The following is a 14,646-nucleotide window of genomic DNA, read 5'->3' as shown; positions in this document are numbered from 1 at the left end:
AGCATTTACCCTGGGTTCATCCAGTCCCTCACTGGGACCCTGCTTTTGGGGGTGCTCAGAAGTTAGGGCAACTGAGGCTTATGTCTAGAAAACAGATGCCCAGCAAGTAAATACCATTGAGAGTTCATTAACTCCTGTTAAAAAGTATAGATTAACTCTCTTCTTGTGCCCATGCAAAAAAGGATATGCCACAAATACAATTTGCTATAAATAGAAGTTGCAGCAGAATATCCTGGCATTTAATAATATGACTAATTCTTATTGTGCTTTTTTGGTAATTAAGCATTATGTTAATCAGCTCGCATAATGAATGCAAAATGCATGATTTTATACCTAAGCTATTTAGTTTTATTTTCAACTCAAGAATGAGGAGGCACAAAAATGTAGAGAGGTGAATGCTTTCTTGAGCTCTCTTCAAAAAATTGTAATAAGTAACCTGGTAATATTTGTACAGTAAAAGAGCTTCTCAAACAAAAAGCTCTCTAATTCCCTTACCACCCCCCGCCAAAAAAAAGCCAGTAAAACTCACTCTGCACTTCAAAACCTGCCATTTCACTGACAATTAAAACATCAAAGATTGGGCCTGAGCGATAGCACAGTGGGTAGGGCATTTGCCTTGCACACGGCCAACCCGGGTTCAGTCCCCGGCATCCCAAATGATCCCCTGAGAACTGCCAGGAGTAATTCCTGAGTGAAAAGCCAGGAGTAACCCCTGAGCATTTTGGGTGTGACCCAAAAAGGAAAAAAAATTAAAACAACAAAGATGAAAATGAATGAGTTTAATAGAAGCAATCTGGCATTTAGTAAGCATTAGAATGGGGGGCAGGAGGGGGGAAGAGGCTTAGGAAAAAGTCAAAGGTAAAATTGAAAAGTTGTTAATATAGTGTATGTTAGAAAAAATAAACAGAACCTCTAAGAGAAAACCAAAAAGATATTTTTGTTTCTCACAGAGTAATTGAGCTTTTATTGCCTGGGAGGAAGGGTAGGGAATTGCAACACATTTCACTGTGTTCAGGGCTCACATTTGTCTCTGTGGTAGGGATAACTCCTGGCCATTTTCTGGGTGCTAAGGATTGAACTGGGGCTTGCCATGTGCAAGACAAGTGCCTTTATCACCAGTACTCTGTTTTTTTCTCTATCTGCTTTCTACTATTAGGGGAAAATCAGAGGAAGTTTGTGGTTCCTTAAAATAATAAGAGTTCCAACATCATAAATGTAGTGCCTGTAATGATAATAGTAATTCAGTGTAGAATTTAATTTTATAAGCTTTAGTGATAAAAATTTACTCTTTTAAACTTCATCTTTGACAGAATATGCACTTTCCCTGGAAAATGAGTTGTGGAAAGCTACCCATTTTCTAATGTCTTCCATTCTCTCATTTATATTGCCCACTCTGATTTTGTTTTGTTTGTTTTGTTTCTCTGCTTCTTTTGTTTTGGGGCCATATCTTGCAATGCTTAAGATTAACTTCTTTCTCTGTGCTCAGGGATCATTTCTGGCAAACTTAGGGGATCACATGGAATGTCATTTGTAGAAGCTTGGTCAGCTTCATATAAGTCAAGCGCCTTACACACAGTATTATTTCTCCAGCTCTGACCACTCTGTATTTTTCTCCATATTAAAAAGAAAAGAAATAGAGGACATTTACTAGGACACTGCAATGTTCTTTGCTTAAACATCAATGGCACAACACTTGGCCTGTTTCTGAGTCTATGTTTTACTTAGGGTTGAATCTAACTTTGTCTTAACCCCCCCCCCCCATATTTTAAATTTCTATTTCAAACATGTTATCAATTCTTTTCATCTTATTAACATTTTATTATGGTTCTGTCTCTTAAAGTAATCATTTCCTATAGGTGAAAGAGAGTCATCTAGGGGGTGGGAGAGATACTACTATGGGTAAGGCTTGCACATAGGCAGGTCTGGGTTTGGTCTCTGGCACCACATATGGGACCCTGAGCATTAGTTATAAGTGATCCCAAGTGAAGAGCCAGGATTGAGCCCAAAACACAATCAAGTTTGGCTCCACCCCTCAATCGGTAGAAATTCTTAAAGTTCATAGTAGCAACAATAATAAACCACTTCATCAAAGACAAAATAAAGGAATGCAGACATGAAAACATACTCAGAAAGATATATGTCTGTGAGAAATTGGACACTAAATTATGCTGCACAGGAAGTTGTAAGGAAGCTAAAATCATAACAAGAAATCACTATAAATCCATTTGGTCTAAAACTAAAACTGTAAACATACTGAGAGTTGCTAATAATGTTGGGCAACTTGATGTCTTGTGTATTTATGCTGTAATGGTAAATAACATGACTATTTCTTAAAAATTGAACACACAGAACTTATAAGCTCTTCCACTCTGATGGAACTTAAATACTTAGTACAAATATTTTTTAAAAGAAAAAATATAAATAAGAAAGAATGATCTACTTTGACACGCGATGGAAAGAATTCACCTCAAAATAATTGTGCTGAATTGAAGATGTCAGACAAGTAAAGTACATACTCTACAAATTTATATAACGTTTGTAAAAACAAAACAATTTCAAAATGAATCTTTAGTAACTAAAAATTGACCAGTACTTGCTATTAGTAAGGCTTAGTAGCAAGAAAAAATAGGATAGACTTCATGATAATTTGGTGCTCTTAGAAATTTCCATTATTAAAATATCCATATTGTAACTTATTGTATATGTGCCATTTATTTAATATGTTAATGATATTAAGGAAGAAAAACTAAATTTCCAGTAATCAGTTATTTACAGAAGTTATCATCAGGAAATATCTCTTAAAATTATTAAAGAGATAATGTTAGCAGAAAAAAACAATGATGGAATCAAATTACAGTACAACAGGTAAGGCTCTTACCTCTATCCACAACAGTTACAATGGATTTTAGAGCAAAAATTGTCACCTTACATGTAGCATCTTCAGTTATTTTCTTACCTTAACTTACATGTGACATCTTCAGTTATTTTCTAATCAAGGTGAAGTTACATAGACTCTTTAATCAGTTTTTTGAGTAAGTGTATGCTTAGAATATCTTTCTACTATTCAAAAAAGATTAAGATTTTATTAAGTTTACATAGAATTTACATCATTGGCAAGTCTCATACAGAGTAAAATATTAATACAGAACAAATACATGAGTTCAAATAAATGAATTAACTATAAATTCAGTGTTTCTGGGCTAAATTATTTGAAATTTATTAGAAATTTTTGCTGAGCTTTATGTGCAGTCAACACTAGAAATATGATTTCATTTTGAAGTAATAAATTCAAAAATATTTTTGACTTGTGTTCTCATTACCTGATGAAGCTAAAATGGAGAAAAAATAACTTATTTTAAATTTGACTTTTAAAAAATTAAATCTACAGTCAAACAAGTGAGCAAAGAAATTTTTGAAGTCAAATGTGGCCTAGATTTTTCTGTTTAAGAAATCTTTTTTTAACCTGTCTTAAAATTCACAGTGTCCATATCCAAAATAGATAAAAATTAAATAATAAGAAATAGACATTTTTACTTATGGAACAAATCTTCACAAATTACTATTAACCTCAGCTGCACACTCTCCCTAAGTTATATTCTACCTTTTACTTGTGTAGATTCAAAATTTTTGAAATTCTGCTCACTGATGAATTTTATTCTTCTTTAAAGAAAGAATCAATTGGCCTGATTTTTCATCTGATATAAAATTAAAGTAGGCTATACTATGTGTATTTATGAAAAACATAGTATTGCAAAAACATAAACCCATTTGATCATATCTTATTTCTTCAACAAAGATTACCTAGAATAGCTGCAGAAAATGATTTTTCACTATTATCTACATATCTTATGAACATAATACAATTATAGTTTACAATAATGTGGAAAACCCAGTTTTCTTTTCTTTCTATTTATTTATTGAATCACCATGAGAACAGTCACAAAGACTTTCAGTTCAAGTCTCGGTCGGTCATACAATGACCAAACACCCGTCACTTTACCAGTGTAAATTTTCCACCACCAAGAACCCCAGTATACCCCCTCCCACCCACCCCCTGTCTGTGTGGTAGATTTCCACATTACTTTCTCTCTCTCTATGTTGATCACATTCAATATTACGACAAAAAACCCAACATTGTTATTTGGAATTTTCCCCAACATTCAAACCTGCCACAAAGACATCACTAGATAATTTATTTTCTATTGCTGATTATGAAGAGCATATGATACCGTGTGGCCACTATTGTGGCCACACAAATTTGGATTTCTGATATTTTAGTAATAAACCTAGAGGGATTACTTCCAGGAGCCCCTGAGTTCCAAGATTGGTATGTGTGCCTCTGAGTTCATGGTTGGTTAGAATCCGGAGGAGGCGTTTGAGGGTGACAACTCGGAGCATTGTCATGGCGATGAGCAGGGCTGATTCCACCTCCATCCCATAATGCCCCACATGCCTCATCAATACAGTCTCATACCTGGCTGTTCATTAGGCTCTAAAAGATGCAGGCCACCATGTCACCACAGCAAAGGGGGACAGGTGGAGGGACAGACACCCTTCCCCTCCTAGAGTGGCATAGCACCATAGTTAAATACACAGTCAGGATGCATTCAGTTGGGCATTATATTTTGCTCAGATTTTTCCATCACATTCAAGCCTGTTTTTCAGGGACAAATGCTAGATCATTTACTTTCCATTGATTACTTTGCATATCAGGAAATGTCACAAGGTCGCGCGGTTAGGAAAATAGTCCTGGTATCCGCATGCCAGAGCCATGCTTGTAGAAGCTCATGGTCACCGGGATTCCATCTGGAGAAGGTGGGGAGACAGCACCTACCCCATCTGGGACCTCCTGGTGATATCGGCTCTGTATGGGGCCCAGAGAATTCTCTGGGAGTTTTGGAGCCCGCCAGCCGGTTCTCTTGGCTGTTGTGTGCTGTAAGATGGCGCTGGGGTGGGTTGTGGGTGGGGAGAGAGCACCTACCCCATCTGGGTCCTCTCAGTGATATCGACTCTGGATGGGGCCTGGAGAATTCTCCAAGAGTTGTGGAGCCCTCCAGCCGGTTTATTTCTTCGCTGCTGTGTGCTATAAGATGGCACTGAAAAATCCAGTTTTCATGAGCTTGAATTTTTGATGAAGTCATACACATAATGTTTATTTATTATCAAAATAGTGATAGGTAGACCAAGAAAGAATTTGAAATGCACTGAGGGTAAGACTAGCAAATGGTATGAGATTGTGTCTGTGAAGAGGAAACTTTTTGGTTATTTTCCTTTTGGGTTTTGTTTTATTTGGAGGACACAACTACCAGTACTCAGAGATTATTCCCAGATGCATTCTCCAGGCATTTGCTCATTAACTGTCTATGCTGTGCGAGGAATGGAAACTTCACCTCCCCCAGACAAAACATACCCTCCTACATTTTGAGCTTGTTCCATAGTTCTGAGAAAGACATTTCTAATTTTATTTAGTTGTATTAATGTTAGTACTAAAATTAGTTGCTATCAGTCATAAAACACACAGAAAACTTACTTATTCCATGTTTTATTGTGTCTTAAATTTTCATCATAACCATCATTTCCAAATTTTAATTTTTGAACGCAATCCAAGCATTTACTCTAAGAATGTTCCACTTATTAGTTTACACTTATAATATTTTTGGCTGGACCGATAGCACAGTGGGTAGGGCATTTGCCTTGCATGAGGCAGACCTGGCTGACCCAGGTTCCATTCCTCTGCCCCTCTCAGAGAGCCCGGCAAGCTACCAAGAGTATCTTGCCCGCATAGCAAAGCCTGGCAAGCTATCAGTGACGTATTTGATATGCCAAATACAGTAACAAGTGTCACAGTGGAGACATCACTGGGTCCACTTGAGCAAATCAATGAACAATGGGAGGAAAATGACAGGGAAGTAAAGCAAATTTATTTAAGGAAATTTAATGGAGAGGGAAAGATGAGGACTTTCAAAATGGCAGTCCTTGGGAGAAGATAGTCTCAACAGGTGGGTTGGCTGAGAATCCCCAGGATGAGCCTTTAGAACTCCAGAGCACCACTTGGAATACTCCCTGTCACCCCTTCCTCTTTTTAAATAGATAAGTTCCTTCATTACATGTATTATATCATGTAATCACAACTATATATATGTATGTACATATATATATATGAATTTTTCAATGAACATTCTAGAAATTCTAGTTTCTGAGATCCTAACACCTACATTAGTCAGACAACTGTCCTGAATACATATTATCTTGAATAGTCCAACAAAGCTTGAGAGAAATATATACTGTGTCCAGAATATCAAGCAAATTCTATACATTGTGTGAATTTAGTTCTTTAAATATTGATAAATATTTCCTGAAGAAATTATGTACAAATATCAGGTATCCCAAATAATTATCACTTGAGCATTCTATCAGTGTGTGTGTTTAGCGTCAAAGCAAATTTACATAAGATATAATTCATAAATATCATTAAATCCTATTTTAAATCATATTGTAATAATGACATCATTATATGTAGTATAATACATTTCAGGAAAAAAGAGCAATACATTAATTTGCTATTGAGGTGCTAGGAGATTTGGCTATCAAATTTGTATTTTATCTTTGTTTAAAAGCCGAATCATTTCAAGGCTAAACTGAATACAACTGTTTGAAGAGGAAACTTCACTCTCGAGACTGCCTTCCTGACAATTTCTTAACGGTTTTGCTTTTTAAGTTGTGAATATTTTTAAGTTTTATATGTATTGTATTTTTGTTTTTAAAGCTTAAAATTATTTTCAGGTACAAAAATTCAATTTTTTTAACCATCCGACTGACTGCTGATTCTGAATACCCACAGGTAGCATGTCTGGACCATTTCTGTTTTGAATTTTCTTCTTTACAGTTTGAAGGACTTTATCTCTATTTATTTATGTATTTAGAAAACCTAGAAATAAAAAACATTGGCACCATATGCAAATGATCTTTTAAGAATTTATATTTTATTTGTTTTTCATTCACTTGATTTGTTGTTTTTTGGACTTACTCTAAGTGACCCATGCACATCATTGGCACAAAAAATCCATAAGATAATAATAAAAATAGCACTGCACTGTAGCACTGTCTACCGTTGTTCATCAATTTGCTGGAGCGGGCCCAGTAACATCTCCATTGTGAGAATTGTTGTTACTGTGTTTGGTATATCAAATACGCAACGGGGAGCTTGCCAGGTTTTGCCAAGCAGACGAGTTACTCTCAGTAGTTTGCAGGGCTATCCAAGAGGAGCAGAAGAATCATACTTGGGTTGGCCATGCGGGCCGTGTGCAAGGCAAATGCCCTACCACTGTGCTATAAATAAGAAAAACAAGCCTGTGTCTCACTGGAAAAGTAATGTTATTTCAGTTTCAATTTTTATTTTGTTTAGTGAGTAAAATGTTTAGGAAGTTGCATTTTCACAGTAAGAAGGACAAGATGCTAGAACATTATAGAACAAATAACAAAAGAAAATAGCTGTATTATCTTTTCTAGCATTTTTGTTACCTTGAGGAAGCCATTTTAAAAAATGGTTTTATTTGTACTAACTTGTAGAACATACTGTTCTACAAGTTAGGCTAACAATACTCACTTTTTCATAACTATACCCATACTAATGAAGAAGTGGACAACAAGTTCTCTTATGTTGAAGGCTAATTAACATTTATCTAATGATAGTTTGTATAAACATTTATACAAATTTCAACTATAGCAGTAACATCATTTTGACCCATGAAACTCTTAGGTAACTTGATATTGTTTCACCTTTAAATGAACAGAGCATCTTAGGATAAATTGATGATGAAAACTGTAATGGAGCCAATGATGGCTTTTTTTGGTCACATCAATGATGCTTATGGGTCACTCCTGACTCTACTCAGAATTACTCGTGGTAGTGCTTGGAGGACCATATGAGATGCCGGAGATCAAATCAGGCTCAGTTGTGCAAGGCAAGATCACTTCCCATTGTACTATCGTTCCGGTCCCCTTACTTCACTTTATTTTAAATATGTGTATCTTTCTACCAAGAGTTAGAATGCTATTTTATTTCTATCAAGCTTCTATTATTTTCTGTTAACCTGTCAGTCTTTCCATCTTGTACATGAGAAGTGTGATATTTCTAGCTGTGTAACTTCAGAGTAAATATATCTATAGGACATTTTTCTCACAATGAAAATGTTTTGCCCTGATAAAAACTTACCATATATTAGATAATTTTTTTCAGGACTCTTAGTCTAGTATACATTTAGACCTATAATTATCCTATCCTAGGTCTCTGACAGGTCTACAATTATACTGTGTAATTTAAAATCCAGCTCCTGGACGAGAACAGTACAGTCTTCTGCCCCCGCGCCTGGCTGTTCCTCGCCGGGGCCCCTTGGAGGGGAGCGGGTTGAGCTTTACTCCCTGCCCTGACCAGGGCTCCAGCAGCCAAAGATCTCCAGGACCAGCCACCACCATACTGAGACCACTCGCCGCACACCTGAAGGTACTGGCAGAGGAACAAATCCACGCGGGTTGACATCTTATCAGGACATCTCTTTTATGACATCTTATTATCTCATTCCTACTTTGGACAAACTTGCAGGCTATCGAATGTAGCCTGCCCACAGGGCAGAGTCTGGCAAACTCCCCATGGTGTACCAAATATGCCAAATACCAGTAACAATGATGGGTCTCATTCTCCTAAAGAGCCTTGAATATAATCTCAGGGCTAGGATGAAAGAGACGTTACTGGGGCCTGCTCGAGGCAATCGACGAATAACAGGATGATGAAATGAAATGATGAAAAAATTTACTACTGAGGGAAGAAAAAAAAACTCAGCTAACCCAATTAGGATAGTGGATATTTCAACCTACAGATGCCAAGCTGCAATGACTATTCCAGATGACAAGTCAGAATAGAATTAATTTGTCACAAGCAATTTAGTAAAACTACTTTTCCAAATCTATGTATCTGGAGTTTACTAAAACTTCACTTTACACTATTTCCCAAAAAAATACTTGTTTTGCATCCTTAAGTCGTTATTTTTTTTTTGACTTGGCATAAAGCAATCTAGTATCCTCATTCACTTCGTCTTCTATAACTTAAGGAACTATTTCAGACTTTATAAGACCTTAATAATTGCAATTTGGTGGGTTGTAATAGTTAATTCACTTGAAATTAAAAATTAACCAAACTAATATAATTCCCCATGTCAATTGTCTAAGGATCAGTTTTAAAAACTACCATATTCTAATGGCATTACAATAAACATTTATTTATTCCTATGCTTTATGAATATATAAAATCAATAATGGGTAGAAGAAAGATGTAGATAGCCCAATCAGATACCACTGAACCAGGTTACCAGATAAATATCTATGAATAGTTGTATGTCTGTACAGAAGAAATGTTTCTAAGACCTTGGTCAAGCAAATGCTTAATAATGTTCTTGCCCCATAATGTCACAGATAGCATATGCTTATATAAAATTCGTCTACTAGTATTTTTGGAAGTTTAAACACCACAAGCAACATAAAATTTAAAAATCCCACATTTTCTTCTAGAGAGGAAAGAAGTATAATATTTTATAAACAGCACCAATGAGCATGAGAATTCTGCTTTCTTGTTCTCAGAAACTCCATTTACCTTCTTTTCCACACTCAAATGCATTATTTGTACCGCTATCTGCAAAGGAAATAAAAGTTCAATGCAGTTTCTTACCAAATCAGAGTTCATAATAATAGATGCTATTCTGTATATGAATTATAAGCTATTTTGTTTATGAATTTCAATATTCAGAAAGTTGAGTCAAGATTTGCTTTGCATTTTAAACTACAAATTATTTTAATGCACATTTCTGGATATATTGGTGCTTTTTATAAACCTACTTTCCTACTTTTAGCTTTAATCGTTTAAGACAATTATTGTAAAGCATTTTTAAAGACATGCTACAAACAATTAGATAGTTAAAAATATTTTTTTAAATATGATATGCAGGGTCTATCAGTTTTAGAAGGTAAGTTATTAATCTTTCCCTCAAAACTGCTTCTTAGGAACACCTCAATTAAGCAGTCTTAGCAATAAGCATATTAAAGTATAATGATATAATTTAAGCCCTCAAAAATATATGTTCTCTGCATATTTTGCTAAAAACCATATAAATTTTATATTTTAGACTGGAGAAAAAAGTTCAACTCACCAAGTAATAAAATTCCTGGACTTCAATTCCTTTTTATTCTTTTTTAAAATACCAGCCTTTTATTTCATATGTTCGTCTCTTCCTCATTGTAATTTGTATATATAAGAAATACTAATGAACAAGGACTGCTAAAATTCTATTGTGTAACCTCCTCTTTCATGCAACTCTTTTCGTGCATTTTTCCTTAGCATCTTTATAGGCAACAAGTTTACCAAATGTACTTGCAGTGAATTATAAATGCTATCTCCAATTTTTAATTATAATTTTTGTTCTGCTTTCAACATGTTCTACAACCAATTTTGCTACATTAGCATTCCCTGTCTAAGGAATAATTTCTAAATCACTATGGAGAAGCCGACATACTACAATAACAAATATTTCAAATAATAGTGGCTTAAAATAAGCAAAAAATATTTCTTGATCAAACTGGATCATGATAGAAACTTTTCCCAGTAACAGAGTAGGCACAGTAATAAACATTGCTAGCTGACATGGCAAATGGGAAAAACTATTGCTCTAAAGAGAATCAAAAAGTAATCAAGTGCTCAATCAGGAAATAAATTTCACATTAGTTATACAACATTATAGTTATAATATGTGAAGATAAGAAAATATAAGTATAACATGTAAAGAGAAAGCAAAGAATTATAAATATGTGATTAAAATCCATCATCACACATACAGAATGTTCATTAAAACGACCGAATCTGGATATGGTGAAAAGCAATTTGCATAAGTAAAAAACACAGGATTTACGTCTATGAATTTGAAGTTAAAGTCAAATTCATAATGGATCAGCAATATTATATTGCTTAATAATTCTTATTGAAACTAAAATACATTTTATTTTAAAACCAAAAACATTTTCTTGGTTTTAACTGGAATTCCCAAATAAACAAATGACAGATTTCATAGTTCATTTAATTTAATTGTTTTTGTGGAAGGGGGCAAAACCAGAAGTGCTCAGAAGTAACTTCTAATTCTGCAGTCAGGAATTACTCCTGGTGGGCTTTGGGGAACATTGGGGGTGGCAAAATCGAACCCAGATCAAACATGTGCAAGGAAAATCTTTTACCTCCTGCAAATGTCTTAATACTGCTCAAGCCTCCCATTTAATGAAATCTTTTTTTTAATGAAATCTTAATCATAAAAACCTTCCTCTAGACGGAGATAGCTATGGAGTGATTTATTAACTTCTGTATTTAGATTAAGAATAAATATATATTACACATATATAACATATGCCATTTCTCATGACTAATAATTTATAGCTATTTGTTTCTTATGTATAGATTATTAAAGGATTTTCTGATTTATTTTATATCATATGGTTATTTCTAGTAAAATAATTATTTTAAAGTTAAGATTAATGTTTAGAAGTTAAGAGAAATTTAAAATATTAAATGCACTATTACATGTTATCTAATAATTTATTAGTTATTTCACAATACATAAAGTATATTAATATTTTAACAATATACTTCAAGATGTTATTTGGATGTGCTTGTTCTTTATGTAAACATTCATTAATGTCCTTTCACTTATAATATGTTGCCAGGTATCTCATATATTATCAACATACACCTTTGGATAGAATAATTATTTTGAATGGCAACTGTGACATGACCTTATTCACATATATGAATTGTGTGTGTGTGTGTGTGTGTGTGTGTGTGTAAATTTTGTCAATATTTATTGTGTCAAATGAGTCTGTCCTGGTAATTTTGTGGCAAAATCACTCAGGATTTTGCCCTTAACTTTCTTGCTAACTCTATTTACACAAGGTAAATAATTTTTCTTCACCCGGAAGAATACTAAACTTTAATTTTTATTATGTCTTAGATTTTTCAAACACATACGTCTTATGTAAATGTTTCATCATTTGATGTATAAAATACTTTGAATCAAAAAGAAACAATTTCTAGAATTTAATGGGAGTATAGAATCAAGTTAAAAAACTCTTATTTCAGTGGTCAGAGTTTTAAGAATATTATTTTTCAAATTTGTGCCTTTTTTTGTTCTTTTTTTTTTTTTTTTTTGCTTTTTGGGTCACACCCGGCGATGCTCAGGGGTTACTCCTGGCTCATGCACTCAGGAATTACTCCTGGCAGTGCTCGAGGGACCATATGGGATGCTGGGAATCGAACCTGGGTTGGCCATGTTGGCTGCGTGCAAGGCAAACGCCCTACCCGCTGTACTATCGCTCCAGCCCCAAATTTGTGCCTTTTTTGATATAAATATTTATAATTTTTCAATAAAGTATTTTGTTCTGTTCCTTAGGTTTTTAAATTGGAAAATATTCATGTATGCAAAAGAAAATTGAACTAGCCATGATCATTGCTTCTAATTCACAACTTTACTGGATTTTTGTTGTTTGATTTTGAATTCAATCTGATAAGAGTAAGAGATTACTCCTGTCTCTGTTCTCAGCATTCTCTACTGAGCATTCACTACTGATGGGATGCTGGGGATGGTATGCGGTGTCCGGGATTAAACTTATTCAGCTGCATATGATGCAAAGGACCAACCAACTTCATTTTTCTCACACCTTAGAGATGCTTAAAAGTCAAGTGACATAAATAACACTGATGATACACTTCTATATATTTCCCTATTCCTAAGTTTCAATTTTGGGTTAAGGTCTTTTTGAAACTATTGCTTTATCTTTACAATTTTTGTAACACAGGTATTTTTATGAAAAACTAATTTGTATTTAATGTACTTCCATGAGTAAATATTTTCTACATAATTTTAATGAGGTAAGGACAATATCAGAGTAAACAAGAACTTCTCAGTAAATATATAACCTTAAATTATATCATGCAAATTTTTAAATTGTGATGACATTATTAGTCTCTTAATTTATTAACATTTTTCACTTCTGTTTGTTTTGCATTTTAGACCGTTCCAATAGCATTACAGCCACCAGAATTTTATCCAACACTCCTCAGAAGATCACGCATTGCTGGGGAAAGAATTTAAAACTGTGTATTACAGGCATGTGCTTCGGTGCTTTGAGATATCTCTCCTGCTTCTTAAATTCTAACACCAAAAAGAATATAGAAAGAAAACCTCCATTCAGTAATTGTTTACTGATAAGTTATAAAGTAATCAATCTATATAGATTTATTTTTTAGTTATATATTTTCATTTGCTTTTTAGTTCACAGTAAAAATCTCTGATATGTCATTTTCTTGCATACACAATAGGAAGAAAAAAATTTCTAAAATGTATAGTATCAACAATTAACATTTTTAGATATGATTATAGCTGACTAGCACATTATAACATATTTATTCCTAACTGATTTTTATGGAAATGCAAATCAAAATGATAATGAAATATCACCTCACACCAATGAAAATATCCTATATGATAAAAGCTGGAAACAGTCAGTACTGGTTGGGCTGTAGTGCAAAATGAACTCTCTTTTACCTTAAGGGGACTGCTGTCTAGTTCACCCTCTCTGAAAAATAGTTTGTAGGCTCTTCAATGCATGAAATGAATGTATACATTGTCCTGTGATTTTTTTTTCTTGAGAGTCTACACCAAGAACACTAAAACACTAATATGAAGAGACACGTGTAGACCTATGCTTATTGGAGCAATACCTACATTAGCCAACCAAGATCTGGAAACAGCCCAGGTGCCCAACAACAGGTGAGTGGATAAAGACATTGTGGTAAATATACAAAGGGAAACTATTCAGCTTTAGGAAAAGAGTAAATTTTATAGTTTGCTGCAACTTTCATGGAATTAAAGGGTATTATGTTGTATGGAGTGCATCAGAAAATGAAAGATAAACACAAGATGATCTCTCTCAGATGTGAAGCAGTAGGAAACAATCAAGGAACTATTATTGATTAGACCTTGAAACTATGGTGGGGTTGAGGAAGAAGGAACCATGTGAAAATGGTAGAGGGGTCTTGAAAAACGTGGAGAAATTGGTATGGTACTCTGTCACTACAAAATCACTTCACTTAATCACTTAACTTCCCGTTAGTCATCGATTTGCTTGAGCGGGCGCCAGTAACATCTCCATTTGTCCCTGTCGCGTGCTAGTGTAGCCCAATGGCATCTGTTCGCTCTGGGAACATGAAGAGCCTCACACCGATCGTTCATGATCTTGACGAAGAAGTCTGACCATCTGGTAGGTGGGCGGCCACTCGGTCTTTTGACATCCCGTGGAATCCAGTCAGTAACAGCTCTAGTGCAGCGGTCGTCTTTAAATCTCATTACGTGACCAGCCCATCTGATTTTTGACACCTTGGCAAATGAGACAGCGTCCCTGATTCTTGATCGTCAATGGATGTCGGAACTCCGGATTCTTTCTCTCATTTGAGTGAAACATGAAATTCCAAACATAGCTCTTTCTATTCTTCTTTGGGAGACCTGAACAGTGTTCTCATCTTGTTTGCGTAGGGCCCAGGTCTCTGAGGCATATGTT

The sequence above is a fragment of the Sorex fumeus genome, unplaced genomic scaffold (assembly GCF_029834395.1).
Source record: "Sorex fumeus unplaced genomic scaffold, SorFum_2.1 ptg000131l, whole genome shotgun sequence".
NCBI lineage: Eukaryota > Metazoa > Chordata > Mammalia > Eulipotyphla > Soricidae > Sorex > Sorex fumeus.
This window is presented reverse-complemented; position numbering follows the sequence as displayed.